At 43.5% G+C, this 14,347-nt stretch overlaps 1 protein-coding gene and 1 long non-coding RNA gene across 3 annotated transcripts in view; one reads left to right on the forward strand and one right to left on the reverse strand.

Annotated features, from left to right (window-relative positions):
- Positions 1–13,303, reverse strand: part of LOC122199289 — a 37,156-nt gene extending 23,853 nt beyond the window's left edge. The window contains exons 1-4 of one of the 2 annotated variants that reach the window (XR_006193448.1): positions 13,204–13,302; positions 11,931–12,031; positions 9,946–10,130; positions 8,113–8,796 (exon numbers count right to left, since the gene is read on the reverse strand). This is a non-coding gene — a long non-coding RNA (uncharacterized LOC122199289). Of the gene's footprint in view, positions 1–8,112; positions 8,797–9,945; positions 10,131–11,930; positions 12,032–13,203 lie in introns of those variants that run through there. The other variant, XR_006193447.1, reaches the window with a different exon arrangement.
- A 42-nt stretch (positions 13,304–13,345) lies between these two features.
- LDLRAD3 (low density lipoprotein receptor class A domain containing 3) overlaps positions 13,346–14,347 on the forward strand; it is a 263,013-nt gene continuing 262,011 nt past the window's right edge. Inside the window, exon 1 of the mRNA XM_042904205.1 lies at positions 13,346–14,090. The gene's annotated coding sequence lies outside the window, so the exon portion shown is untranslated. The remainder of the gene's footprint in view (positions 14,091–14,347) is intronic.

The raw sequence follows: 14,347 nt of genomic DNA on the forward strand, positions 1-14,347 counted from the left end.
GCTTGGAGGGAGCCGGGGAGGGAGAGAAGACATAGTCCAATCGCTCTAATCTCACAGCCCCCTGCCGGGACCGCCCATTGGCTATAAAACAGAAAGCCGGACGGCAAGTCTGCTTGGTGATGCGGTAATGGCAGCCAGCCTCACGGGCCACAGAGGAGAGAAAGCAGGGGTCAGATGGGGAGCCCACAGGCTGACTCCTCTCACTACCTGGAATGTCTTCCCCTGCTTTTTTACCTGGTAAGGTGTATCTTCGTAAATACCTTCCCAAACCTACCTAGGCAGAAGGGAATAAATGAAGTATTCTACTAAAGTCCTTGCATTGTCCAGAAGGTAGCAAATAATAGAGCAAAAAAGAGAAATGTTTTCATGAAACTATTGAAAGGGTCCTTTGTTTTAAAGAAAACAATAGTTCTGTGCAAGACACTTCTCTGCATGGGTGAAGAAAGTCATGTGGGATAGCCCTTTTAAACATAGCTCTGATGTAAAACCCAAGACTCCTACGTGCTCAAACTGTATCAGTGGCCCAAACAAATACCAGCAGCAAGCAGACAGAAAATTAGAGAAGTCACTACCATACACATCTGGATAACCAAAAACAAACAACCAAAAAAAAGCTTCTAAGAAATCAAATTGGAGAAGTGAAAATACATGTTTTACACGATAATCAAATGGCCATGCCCGTGGTGATTTGGGGAATCTGCCTTCTCAGAGTGAAAGCCACGGGTTACTCTGGGAGGCAAGAAGAAAGAAGGAAAAAGATACACTGCATAATGAAAGGGCATCACACTGAATAGAAGATAATTCTCTTGGACATGAAATGCAATCAAGTCAAGACCCATATTTTATCTCTGCTGGAGGCAGTTTTATTTGTTAGTAAAGTACGGGGATAATCAACCATTGTTCTCCCTGCCAAGACTGTCAAAACAAATACAAGCTTCTTTGCTCAGTGCTAAAAATGTCTGAGCCTTTGGAGAACAGCTGGGCAGAAAGCAATCTTGCTCAATTTCAGCACATTTTTTCCCAAGTATTAGGCTGTCCGAACGCAACCCACATCAAAGCTTCGCAGACACCCACTGCAGGGACAGACCTGTCATGAGAACACGGCCTATCAAACTGGAGCAAGCAGAAAGCACAATGAAACCACTTTAAACTTCTCCAACACCCTGTCTGAAGGAGCAGACTCTGAAGCATAAAGAGCCTACTCTAAACAAATAATTCCTCTGAGTTCGTTTTTATAAATACACAAAAATAATGTTGGTCTGTTTGCAAAACGTTGTGTCTCGAGAAGGCTCTGGGAGCATTAGAAATGATTTATGATTTCTTGGCTATCATATCGATGTTGCCTAAGGGACATCTTCTCCTAAGCATCTGCAGAATTATTCTCCAAGGTATGAAGTCAGCTTTTTATGAAAGCGTGTCTTTTTTGTAGCTCTGTGATTTGTATTAATGAGGAGGTGCATCAGGGTGTTTGGGGATGCAAGTAACAAAAACTCAACTGGCTTAAACAATAAGAATATTTCTTTCATCAAGTAACAAGAATCTAGGATGCAATGTATAACATGGTGATTACAGTTAAGAATACCATATTTCATATCTGAAAGTTGTTAAGAGAGCAGATCTTAAAAGTTCTCATTACAAGAAAAAAAAATTGGTAGCTATATATGGTGACATGTTAACTGGATGAATTGTGGTGGTCTTTTTGCAATGCGTACAGATATTGAATCATTATGTCTTATACTTTAAATATAACGTTTTATGCCAATTGTACTTCAAAATTTAAATACATACAGGTATGCATGCATAAATCTATACATAAAACAAGAATCCCAGAGGTAAAACAGTTTCAGGTGGATTAACCCAGTGGCTCAAATGGGTCATGAAAGACCCAAGTTCTTTCCATTTTGCTCCTCTTCCATCCCTGCTGGGTCCCCTCATAGTCATAAGATGGCTGCCATAGTTCCAGGCATCACACCTAGATACTAAAGTGTTAGAAGAATAGGGTGTGTTCCTGTAAGTTTCTTTTTATCAGCGAGAATAGGGTGTTTGCAGAAGGCCTCTCAGCAGATTCCCTATCATGTTTTATTGGTCACAATTGTGTCATAAGCCTATGTCTAACAATCACTAGAAAGATAAATGGGATCCCAATGCAACCATTAGACCAACTTACTTCTAAACACAGGGATAGGGTCACCTTTCCATGACATGACCATTCTGAGGGAAGAGTAGACACCCAAGTGATTGCAGGATCCTGCCAGCTAAGAACAAAGGGGAACGGCTTATTAGGTAGGCCACCATCTGTGTCCTCTACAATTGGGACACAGAGCAAAATAAGTTTGGCTTAACTGAATTTTTGGCTTAACCAAGGGAAATGCAGAAAACTTCTTAGATGGTGACCTTGGCTATTAAAAATTATTCTGGGGGCGCCTGAGTGGCTCGGTTGGTTGAGTGTCTGACTCTTGATTTCGGCTCAGGTCATGATCCCAGGGTTGTGGGATAGAGCCCCGTGTGCTGAGCTCCACACTGGACATGTCGATTCTCTCTCTCTCTCTCCCTCTGCCCCTCTGTCCCGCCTACACTCTCTCCCTCTCTCTCTCCAAAAAAAAAGAAAAAAAATTCTGAAATGTTTTATTCACTCTTTTCCCTACTGCATAAAGTGGAACACTGTGATGTGTCTATGCCTAATGGCATTCCTCTCCTCCCACTCTTGACAACTCCTCCTTTATCCCCATCCGGGATGGTGGGAATAAGCTTTGACATCATGTCTGTACAATGGGCTCCTGCCTCCCTGGTCACAGATGATTGGAACTGAGGCATGCGGTGGACCTTAGCTGGACCAGTCAGCTCCTCTCCCCTGGGAATTTCAAATGGGGACACTATCCTGTTGCATCGGTATCTTCATGTGATCGGGCCTGTAATACGAACCCCCCAGCACCGCCAGGCAGCTGTTTTATGCCATTTGAGATGTGAAGAAAAAGTTGAAGGTTGGGAAGGTAAAAATGAAATAGATACACAGAGAGAAGTGGACACAAGCTTTGGCTCCACGAGACACCTTAAAACCCTCCCCCCGACACCCACACATACACCCCCATCTAAATCCAGATCTCAGCTAGTTTCAAAGAAGAGTCCCAACCAGTACGTGAGAACACGGTGTCCCTTTGTAGGGATGACTAAGGGTTCCGCAGCATTTGGGGACCTTCGTTAAGAACTTCCTGTTCTCATTAGTCAGAAAGCTATGAGTAGAAAACAGAAGACAATGAGTTATACCTGTCATAAATCCGTCCCAGAACTTGCTACAAAAGTTGGCTTTGTTTCACTTAAGTCCTCCCTGTTGGTTCAGTTTCTAAAGCTTTAATTCTTTTCCCTAAAAAGTATTTAAACAAAACACTCAACAGTGACAACAAGACATCCTCTTGAGGGCTGTGTGCTGTGTCGTGTGGTGAAAGGGGCTGGGAATGGGAGTGCTATGTACTGAATTCCAGCCATTTCCCTTTCATGTATTGTTTAATCCTCACCACATACTCTGCAGCGATCACGATCGAACCATTTCACCAGTGAGGAAGCTGAGTCTCAGAGAAGCACACTGATTTTGTTAGGTTCACATGGCTAGAAAGCCATGGAGGAAGATTTGAAACCCAGGTCGAAGGAGAACCAAAGCTAATGATGTTTCCACTATTCCATGTTTTATATATTTAAAAAAAATTTGGGGGGGGGGTGCCTGGGTGGCTCAGTCAGTTGAGCGACTGACTTCGGCTCAGGTCATGATCTCATGGTTCATGAGTTCGAACCCCGCGTCGGGCTCTGTGCTGACAGCTCAGGACCTGGAGTCTGCTTCAGATTCTGTGTCTCCCTCTCTCTCTGCCCCTCTCTCTCTCTCAAAAATAAACAAATATTAGAAAAAATTTTTTAAAATTTTTGTAATGTTTATTTTTGAGAGAGAGAGAGAGAGAGAGAGAATGCAATCGAGCAGGGGAAGGGCAGAAAGAGAGGGAGAGAGAAGATCCCAAGCAGGCTCCGAGCTGTCAGCACAGAGCTGGATGCAGGCTTATGAATTCATATGCTTAACCAACTGAGCCACCCAGGAGCCCCATGTTTTACACAATTTTAAAAAGTATCTTGATTGGAGGCCCTGTTGGGTAGATTCTAGCCAAGAGACTTTTGACTCTATCTGTTAGTATTTGCACAATATAGGATATTCTGTATATTCAGGGAAAGAGACGGGGATGTGGGAACAAACCTCCTAAACACCAGATCGTTGAAGGATACTTTTGCATTTTCTTTTTTTTAATGTTTATTTAGTTTTGAAAGAGAGACCATGACTGGGGGAGATGCAGAGAGAGAGCCTGGGGGACAGAGGATCCGAAGCAGTCTTTGTGCTGACAGCACAGAGCCCGGCATGGGGCTCAAACTCACAAAACTGTGAGATCAGAACCTGAGCCGAAGCCGGACATGCAACCAACTGAGCCACCCAGGTGCCCCTACTTTTGCATTTTCTAAATTAAGCGTTGCTACGTCTGGCAGGAACAGAAAATAGCCATTTTTAACACCTTATGGATCAAGGTGGAAAACCCAAAAGCCACAGGAGAGATGGGCAGTGGTACAAGATCCTTAGCTGGGCCTAGGAACACTTTGCAGGCCTCTGGTTCCTACTGTCTCAGTAGGTGTACATTCTCAAGCTGTTGATTTTTCTTGACTAATTAAAGCTGATTGGAGTTTCAGAGTTTTGGCTTTGTGTTAGTTTTCGCCCATCTTTCACATACTCAGACTCACGTACTGCCTGCTGCTGCCAGTTAGCAATAATGTTGGAGCCGAGTCAGTCCTGGCTGTTGCCAGCCTGTACCGGCACCTGTCAGAATGAGATTAGGTAGATTCAGGCAAAACCATTTACTTTTCCTCGCAAGACTATCGGCCAAATGTTTCAGTCCAACTTTCCCAACTCCCCCAAACTGACACAGACACATAAAGCTGCCCGTCTGGAATGTGTTGCAGATCGGAACCAAAATTTTACCTTCCCCTGCTGCTGTTCTGTAGGCTTGTTAACACTTTTCTACCTATTGAGTGTTTTGTTTTATCTAGATTTCAAAAGCAAAGCAGGGGACTTGTTTTTCTTAATTACACAGAAACGTCACATGCTTATTTTAACGCGTTCCAATGTTACAAACACAGAATGTAGAAGGGGGAAATTTGGATTGGAGCTTTTAACACCGTCGGTAGCCCTTCCTGTAAACCTTGCCAATGTCAAGAACATCTTAAGGAATGTCAACCACAGGAAAACGCCAATCTGTCAAAATGCCCAGGGAATGGAGATTCCAGGTCGTCTCAGAGTTAACCAGAAAATCATTTTCACATCAACCCTTGAAAATCTTACTGAAAAGTATGAGTCGAGTTTCCTGCCTTAAGAAGCACAGTTTACTCCCAATGCAATTAAATTCTTCTGTGATAGTTGTGGATCAGGCTGGACCTCGGGCTAAACATTTGGACCCCAACTCCCATTGTCTAGAAAACAAAACAGGAGATTGGGTAGAATTTGTACTTGACCCTAGGACATGTTTTTGAAGTTCCTTAAGTAAGCTTTTCTTCCATGTATTTTATTCCTTTTCCCTTGTGTAGAAAAAAAAAAAAACAACAACACATTGGCCGCCCTGAGAGTTTTGCCTGTATAAATTCCAGTCAAATCAAGATTTTACTGTATTTAAATTTTCTCATCTAATGAAAGATGCAACTGGGGCCTCAGCCCTCAGGAGTGGGGGACATCCTTCTCTCCCTGGCCGCAGGCCAGCCGCAGGTGGACTTGGAGGAGAAGGGGGCTCCTCCCTAGCATACCACCTTCCTCCCGCCTCCTCCCCCAGGAAGAGGACAGAGGGCAGAGACCTTACATTTGGTCATTTCTTCCCAATCATTTGTCACTGTCCAGACCACGGTTCCTCAGCCTTGGTACGACTGACATTTTGGGGGCCAATACTTTGTTGGAGGGGCTGCCCTGAGCGCCGGAAGAGGGTCAGGAGCATTTCTGGCCTTTACTCACTGGATGCCAATGGCATTCTCCCAGCACCGCCCCCCTCCCCCCCCTCCAGCTGTGACAACCAAAACTGTCTCCAGTCATTGCCAGATATTCCCTAAGGGACCAAATTGCCCCCAGTTGAGAACTACTGGTCTAGACGAAGGCACGATTATTCTTTCTTCCCCCCCCCCCTCCACCGCCTCTCGTCAAGATTATGAGATTTTTTTGACCTTGGCAAGCAATTTCATAACATATTTCCTGTGCTCTTTCATGGAAGAACAAAAATAATTCTCTGATGAAAGTAATATTTTGACTTGAATTGTGTGAGGCAGGCCTTGGTAAAATACAACTGCAGGTTCTGCATTGTTTTTGGAAGATAGTAGATTTGTTTTCTGCATCAAGCCTGATTTTGATTCTAAATACTGAATTTTCATACTTTCCTAAATTTCCCTTGTGGCTGTTGTCATTATGGACATCCAGTCACTGCCACAGCCACAGCCACAGCCTCTTGTGTTGTGCTGTCACCCTCGATTTCGTGTGTGCATCTGTCTCACAAATAATTTTACCACTGTTACTGCTTCCTAACGCTTAATAGATTTTTCATCCATTGGTTTTTCAAATCCATTATTCTCTCTCTCCAGTGGATTGGATCATGTTTACATTTTATGTTCTTGAAGAGTTTTTAGTAGATTTCAAAAATCTGCTGAACTGGTGAAATTCAGGGGTTTAGTTTTATATTCCTGATTTTAAGCCTACAGAGAATTACTTTCACTGTAGAATGAGGTCGAAGTTAAATTTTTTTGAATAAGCAGATTTTCTGATTAAGAGAGTATCCCATGCATGTTGATTATCATTTTTCAAACAATATGTGTATGTGTTCTCTCTCTCTCTCTCTCTCTCTCTCTCTCTCTCTCACATACACACACACACACAGAATTTTCCAGGTTCATCAGACTTCTTAAGTGTTATTCTTACTTAGATTATAAAAAATAGAATACAAATATATAGGTACTCTGACTATATAAAAAATTTGCATGTATAACAGGACAAAGCCTAGGATATAAAAATTTAAATAGTTGTATTGGTTACTGCTGACTTTTTTCTTATCCAAAATTTTTTATAAATTATTGTTTATATAAATTTAAAATAGCACATATTTTTCTGACTTTTTCAAGTGGCATATTCGCTAAAAATACAGAAAAAGTGAAATGATAAAAATTTACTCATTATATCACCACTGAGAGATCCTCACTATTAACATTTAGAAAATGTTTTTTCATTCCCAACAGTGCAAGAGGGTTCCCCTTTTTCCACATCCTTGCCAACACCTGTTGTTTCTTGTGTTGTTAATTTTAGCCACTCTGACATACACCCTCACGTTTATAGCAGCATTACTAACAATAGCCAAACTATGGAGAGAGCCCAAATGTCCATTGACTATTGAAAGGATAAAGAAGATGTGGCATATATATATATATATATATATATATATATATATGGCCTTTACTCACTGGATGCCACACACACACACACACACACACACAAATGGAATATTACTCAGCCATCAAAAAGAACAAAATCTTGCCATTTGCAACAACATGGATGGAGTTAGTATGATGCCAAGCAAAACAAGTCAGTGAGAGAAAGACAAATATCCTATGATTTCACTCATAGGTGGAATTTAAGAAACAAAAACATATGACCATATGGGAGGGAGAAAAAGAGAGACAAACCAGGTAACAGACTCTTAAGTACAGAGAAGAAACTGAGGGTTGAAGGAGGGAGGTGGGTGGGGGGTAGGCAAGATGGGTGATAGGTATATAGGAGGGCACTTGTGATAAGCCCTGGGTGTTGTACGTAAGTGATGAATCACTGAATTCTACTCCTGAGACCAACATTTCACCGTATGTTACCTAACTAGAATATTAAATAAAAACTTCAAAAGAAAAAAGTGCCATATGCTTAAAAAATAATAAAGTGATTATTGATCAATAAAAAGAAAAAAAATTTTCCAGTCCTTTTTTTCCTTTTGCAAAATTTAGATCACCCTCCACAGACAGCTCTTTACCTTCCTTCTTTTTTATCACAGTAAGCGCGGATATAAATATAACTGGTGTGTTCAAACTGCCCCCCGTTGTGGGACTTCGGGTGATTTGCAGCTCTTCATTATTCTATGGTTAATGCCGCAGTGAAAATCTCTACACACAAATCTTTGCATGCATATATGAGCTGCACTTTCAACTTGAAAAGACAAATACGGGGTCAAGGGGTATAAATGTTTTAAGATTCCATACATACTGCCAGATTACCTCCAGAAGGCTGTGCCCATTTTCAGTCTTTTTATTGGCAATTCTCTTGAAGGGCTGCCATCTTGTTCCGCCAGCCTCCAGGTCTGTGAAGGCATTTCCCATGGGGTATTCTTTAGATATGTCAGTGTAATAAGATCCATCTCAGGATATCTGTCAACAGCCTCCCTTGGCCCATCTCAAACCATCTGTCAATGGCAACTCTAATATATTTTGGGAAGATGCTATGCAGTTGCCAAAAACAAATTTGCAATTGAATCAGGTTTTCCAATCGGCTGAGTTGCAGCGTTGAACTGTGTTAATGACATGTGACAATCTTAGTATAATATCCAGAGACTCCATGTAGGGACATGTCCTTGTAAATTTAAGAGCAGCTGCACGAGGGAGAATGTGGATTACCTTTCACATGAATTCCGTAGAGCTCTCACCATCCCAACCATGTTGTAAACTTGGCAGCAAGAATCGACTGCCCAGCTTTAGCTCCGGGCGAGACTGGGGAGAAAAATGCCACTTTGACGCAGGGCTGCGTTACTTAGTGCTGCCGTCTGACTATCACACATGCAATTGGTAGCTTGGAGTGGGTAAATATTCCATGCCACCAAAGGATCTCTGACCAAGACAAATAAGTGTGATAACTTATGTGCTCCCAAGAAATGGTAAGGATCGACTTCCCGACGCTGTATAAAAATGTTCTGTAAATTGGAAGGCACTGTCCACATACGATTTTATTCCAGTTGTCATTGTATTGTTATGAGCTCTGAACTGACTCTGAGATCTGGATGTTAAAAACATCTAGGAACTATCTATTTTATTTTGGATGCACAACATTGTAAGTGCCAGTAGTTGCCTGGTGTCACCCCCCTCCAGCCCCTCCCTGGCTCCTCGACCTCTAGAATCATGGAGCCCAAATTAGACTTTAGCTTTCAAGGGGTTGGTGTATACGTTAAGCATTCAAATGGCTAGAGTTGTCTCTGTGGTCAAATGGATGAAATAGTCACAGGTTCTCTTTTTTCTGTTACCACTGGCTAACTGAGTCACTTTCTGAAGTGTCACAGACAGCACAAAGTCCCCGGATATCCAGGCTGTTCCTTAGCTCACTGGGCCATATGGTCCCCTTGGCATCTAGTGTGAATGAAACAAACCACCAAAGCCAGAACCAATAGAAACCACGAGCAACATATAACAAACAGAGCTCAGAGCCCATCACCTTGCCAATGAGGCAACTGGAAAGGCAGGCCTGACCTGAAAGGCTTCTCACTATAAATAGCTTTAATAAGAATAGGTTGTATCTAGCCACCCTCAGACAATCTCAAAGCATCTTCAGTGCTTCTCCTGTATGTGTCCTGTTGGAGACAACAATGGCCTGAATTCTTTTTGTCATCATAAGGCAGCCGAAACTCAACCAGATGGCATTCTCCTGGAATGGAGACCACAATGTGGCCTATGTCATCTGCGTGTGTTCTATTGGCCTATTCCCATCCTGAATGTTTGGAGAGAATTTAGGGATTAGAAGACCTAAGATATATTAGGCCTCTTTACCTATGTTTTTTCCTGTAGTTGTCCCCAGAGTTCTACAAATGAGGACTTTTTATCTCTTTCATAGAAGAGGAACCTGAGGCTCAGAGAGGTTAAGCATCTCACCCAAGGTTACACAGGAAGAGCCAGGATACCGAATCACCAACTGCCTGACTTCAATGTCTTTCTTCTCTCCATTGCAGCATAGTGGAGTCTTGGGTGGGGAGATTCCTTCTGGATTGGCTTCTGAAAGGATCTTGTGCCTACAGATCCAGTCTTCTGTCTATCTCTGCCTCAGAGTTGCTGTTGAGCTGTTGGGGGAAGTGAATGGACACACGATGTATCACAGAGAGATCTAATTGGAATGAGAACTCAAGAGATTTTATCACTTTAATGAAGAATTGCTATTTTAAGATGGGATATATTGCTTATAAATTTGTGAAAGTTTTTTGTGTTAATTTTTCTGTCCAAATGAACCCATACTATCCTATATCAAAATAAATAATTTGCATATCATTTTCTGGGTTTTTGTTTAGTCTTAGGAGACTTGACCATTCATGTTACACGTAGAACTTGGAATTGCCTTTCATTTTTCTTCCATCCTGAATCAGTGTGGAATTCAGGGTCAGTATAGACAACTCAAGAATGTATGATTATGGCAGGAACAGACTGCCTAGCCCGGATCCCATTTCCCCATCCTCTCTACCTCTAGCTGGACCCATGGGACTAGATATCGCCAAGAGACTATGAGGTCACAGCCAGTCCAAGGTAGTTAAGCAGCATGCGTGCTCCTTCAAACTCCCTCTCTCCTCTTCCACCTGGATGCAGAGAACTTTGAGGCTCTTTGATGAGACAACTAGGGCACTGATTCTCAAACTTGAATATGCATCAGAATCAATTGGAAGGCTATTAAAGCACAGATTGCTGGGTCTCACCCTGGAGTTCTTATTCCACAAATCTGGTTGAGATCTGAGAATTTGCAAGTTGTATAAGTTCCCAAATGCTGTTGCTGCTGGTCTGAGGACCACACACTGAAACAATGGCCCTCTGGCAACGCCCTAGAGAAATACCGATTGCACTTTGTACTCCTCGGGGGGAATCTTAAACTTACTGGTGCCCAAGCTGCTGCTCAAAGCAGTGAAATAGGAATCTCCGGGAGTGGGGCCCACCTATTAGCATTGCCAAGCTCTTCGGGTAACAACAAAGCGCACTTAAAGTTGAAAACCATAACCTTGAAGTGGTTAGCCTTCAAGGAAAGCCTTAAGACTGAAGGAACTTGGGGCGACTGGATGGCTCAGTCAAGCGTCTGACTCTTGATTTCAGCTCAGGTCATAATCTTACAGTTTGTAGGATGGAGCCCCTGTGCTGGGCTCTGCACTGACGGCTCCGAGCCTGCTTGGGATTCTCTCTCTCTGTCTCTCTCTGCCCTTCCCCCCCACTCTCTCTCTCTCTCTCTCTCTCTAAAAACCACAAATGTTAAAAAATAAAAAATTTTTTAAAAGTACACTTGTGTTAGACTGTTGGAATTCTAGAGATGATTTGTTATCATAGCCAGCATTATCCTAATATGATAACGGTAACTATTAAGAACAAGCTTTCAGAAATTCTCTTTTTACCTCCTGCTTTGTTCTGCTCTGAGGGAGTATGGGTCAGATTAGTTCCAAGACATGTATTGGCTCACATTCTCCAAAGGTGGACATTTCAACAGAAATAAGGTTATAGCACATGTAATAGAGGAATAGTTTTTTTTCTTTGCCTTCCTTGTGGCCAGAATGGCAGGGCAACCCTAGATGCCCCTCTCCCCACCCCTTCACTTCCTCTTTCCTTGGGCACATTCACCTTCTCATCAGAAGCATGTTCAGAGCTCTTGGCTTGGCCAAGGTTGGACCCAAGATGGAGTGTCTTACGCTGATTGCATGTCTGCAAACCTAAACATAACTAGGTTTTCAGGCTTAGCTCTCCCAGAAAAGGAAAGGTCTAGGTCAATGGACTGGTTATATCTGAGAATTGGAACTGAACAATAAAGAGAAAGAACATGAGGTCCAACCTTACTTACTTGAATTTCCATTAAGGTTTTGGATCAAAGCGCTCTCTAAAAATAATTTACTTACTGCTCCCCTGGGGCACTGTGGAGAGCCGGGGTCGGAAGGCCAAGGTGGGATTCAGGTGATTCTGGGTCCCCTGCCAAATGTCTTCATACGCCATCTCTTAGCTAAAAAGATGGTGTAATTGAGATAACATAAGCATTTAAAAGGCATGGTGACCAAAAAAAGACATGCTAGAGTTTTATTGAGGATTTCAACCCATGTCTGTTCACTTTAAGGGAAGCCCACCAATAACCTGATGAATAAACTGGACAGATTTCCGCCCCCTCCCCCCAAAATAACAGTTTTAGATGGAAGGAAACAGGAAGGCTAATGGCTCTAAAAGCATATTTTGCAGATTTTGCTTTCTCATGATAAATGTAAAGGGACAAATACCCTCAGGCGAGGACTGCTTTCCTGGCTGAAGCAGCTCTTATTCTCGGAGCTTCCTTCAACTATCCCTACAGGGAAACAGGCAACTCTTTCAGTTGCAAGACACAAAATGCAACCTGAGACAGTGCAAGCCCGAAGGAAATGGTATTGAATCACGTAGCCAAGTGTCCGGAAACAGGACTTGCTCAGACATAGGCTGATTCAGGGGCTCAGGTACTGTTCTCAAGAGTCAGCGTCTCTCTCTCTTCCTGACTTGATCATATTCAAAGACCACAGCTCCCCGATTATCTATAATGGTTACCAGGTCTCCAACTTCCAACCTCATTCAAGTTCAGCAAGAATTGAGCGAGAATCTCCTTCCTAGAATTCCCACCGAAAGTCTTACTGCCTCTTTAAATGGCTCTAATTAAGTCACATGGTTATCAGTGAACCAATCATTGGCGGCCAAGAAAATGCAATGCAGTGATTGGCTGATCCTAAATCACATGCTCTGCTCCTGAGCCAACGGTCTAAGCCTTCTAAAATCACATGACTGAGAAGGGGCGTGGAGCTGTGAAAAGAAGCGGGAAGGCGTTCTGGGCAGCCAAAGCGTGGTAGTACCCGTACGTTCCAGAGTCAGCCTCTGAAAATTCTTCAACTGGCTTCCCCCGCCAGAGGCGGTTCAGCAGGCACCTCTGATTTCCCACATAGATTTTCCAGCAAGTGGCTATAAAGGGGAAAGACGGCAGCAAGCATAAACCTGTAAAGGGACCGCAGCTCAGGGGCAAAGGTCTTCTGAGAAGGGAAGAAAGCAACCACGGGAATGGGGGCTGTGTTACCCCGCCCGGTCATTGTCATTTCCCCAGGCAGAGCAGCCCGCCAATTCCGGAACTCAGGAACTGAATACCCAGTGCTGGGGAAAACTCACTTTCGGATGGAGACGCATGAGGCAGAAGCTTCCTCTCCTGTTTGCCCCGGGCCGCTTCCGTCCGTCTGCTGTCCTGACGCACACATAGATCCTTTTATGATGCTCCATGGAAACCAGAGATGGAATGAATCAAAAGTGGTCAGAGGAACCATTGTTCTCCCCTGTAAAATAACCGAACCCTTGTTAATTTGTTGCCAGTCTCAGTTTCTCCCAGAAAGATCCCCATTGGATGGTGGCTGTAAACAGGAAACTTGAAACCCTCAGCCATCCTTTGTATTAGTTAGTGTTCGTGGACAGCTGCAGGGGATCACCGTCCCAGAGCTCGGGCCGGGGTTGAATCCTCGTCTGGAGAAGAGCAGTATGTATTTTAGACGGGACACCCAGAGGAGAAACTGCATCTCCAGCAGGAAAGCCGAGGCGCAGAGATGAGGAAAAAAAGCATTTTTTAAGTAGATGACAGATTTGAGAGGATGGTAAAATAACTCTCGGTTTTACCTGATGTACAATCAGCACGCCCCACACTGTGGCCGGAGGAGAAGATAAAAATCCCTTAATTTCCTGTCGTCCAGCTGAAGACAGACTCCTGCTCCTGAGGAAATGGAGCTTTGGGGCGATGGAGGTAAATTGCAAGGCAGAGTATGCTTCAGAACTACTCCCGGCGGTGGTTCCTGCCCGTGCCCAAGGGAACCCTTATTACAAAGACGCTCCCTGTGAAGGTGAAGAGCTGGGACTCTGGTGCCAGACTGTCTGGGCTGGAGTCCCGGCTCTGGCACTCACCAGCTGTGCGACTGCGCAGAAGTCACTGAACCTTTCTCTGCGTCAGCTTCCTCATCTATAGCACCGGAGTAATAATAACACCCACCTCGATGGGTTATTAGGAACATCAAGTAAGTTACTATATGCAAAGCGCTTCCACGTGTAAGCTGTAATTATCATTACTAACTACAGAGTTAAACAGAGCAACACAATAGGACGTATTGCATTACCTTATATTTTCTGTGTTTATTTGTCCAGGGGTGCAGGGTAGCCTCCATGTGGCCACTGAGGCTGAACCCAACACCAGGGGTCAAATCTGTATTTCCTTAGGGGTCTGGCACCTGCGCACCAGGTGAGGTGCCTGGAGACGTCGCCCTCCTTCTCTATG

This window comes from Panthera leo, chromosome D1 (assembly GCF_018350215.1).
Source record: "Panthera leo isolate Ple1 chromosome D1, P.leo_Ple1_pat1.1, whole genome shotgun sequence".
Lineage (NCBI taxonomy): Eukaryota > Metazoa > Chordata > Mammalia > Carnivora > Felidae > Panthera > Panthera leo.